Below are 1,212 nucleotides of genomic sequence, written 5' to 3'. Positions count from 1 at the left end.
TGCCTTTAATCCGAGCTTTATTAATAAATAACATTTTTTTATTAAAACTTTAAGACCCTGTAGATCGGAAACTAATGGTTTTCGGAACCTGGTCTATTAACGAAATATATACAAAATTACTTGCACTATCACCCCATGCAAGGAATGCATCTACTTACCAAACACCCTGTATATCTCACTAGTAAAACATGTACAGGGTSAATCAAATTTGGCGTCATTCCTCTGAGGGTGTTTTAGGAGTACAGAAAAAATAGTTAAAACATTAATTGTTATTAAAACTGAGATAAGAAGGATGMCAACAATGTTTTTCAAGGTAATCTGCTTAGTTAGCATTACGTAAACACCTGTTTCTTCATATWTATTAAAAAATCCAGTGACTATGGGAATATAATAATATAGAGAAAGTRACAATCAAATAGGGTAAACGACAAATTCAACAARATTTGTKAAATGGAGRAACGTACGTTTTTCAAACSTCAATCTTGTCATCGAAAAATGGTTTTATTGCCATCATGATCGCAAGTTTATGTGTTTACAAATAAACATATATTTCTGTCTTTAACTCCCAACAAGTTAGTGGCTATGTAATCACATTTTTGTACAATCTTCTCGAGCAGCTTCTCGTATTTGGTTAATTAACTACTGCTCCATTTGAACTAGTATTCAGTAGACCAGCGGTTTAATGTGTCCTTGTGTTCTGTCCATCTTGTCCAAAGCCCTTTGTTGGCGAAACTTCTTACAGTTTGTTCATATTTCCACATATTTCTGCCATCATGGCTCAAATTGTATACTTGGCAACAGAGATTCAAAGAATTGTCTGGCAAATTTAATGTAAACTTCTACCGTCATCCGTCACGCCCCGAAAGACTCAAGTGCACGCTTCTTCTTGCATATGTTTCGTACCGATTTCAACAAGTCAAACCTAGGTTTCGTACTGTTGGCAATTTGAAGTATTTGTGGGCTGCAGAGTCTCGTGGAAATACAACGCTACCAGTTTGTCATTAGTCGCTCTTTCCAAACCTCCCATGAACAGAATTGTTACGTTCACTGCTACATCGTACACTTGTACGTTGTGGCATTCCCCCATAACTAATGGCAAATCTACCTATTCGATGTTGGTGTACAGTTCAATCAATCAATCAATCAATCAAAATATGCTTTATTGCCACGGAAAAATTCACAAATTTTATGGACAAAGCGAGTAAAAAAAAA

Source organism: Dendroctonus ponderosae, unplaced genomic scaffold (genome assembly GCF_020466585.1).
Source record: "Dendroctonus ponderosae isolate FM_Combo_2020 unplaced genomic scaffold, Dpon_F_20191213v2 Dpon_F_20191213_1, whole genome shotgun sequence".
Classification (NCBI taxonomy): Eukaryota; Metazoa; Arthropoda; class Insecta; order Coleoptera; family Curculionidae; genus Dendroctonus; species Dendroctonus ponderosae.
This window is presented reverse-complemented; position numbering follows the sequence as displayed.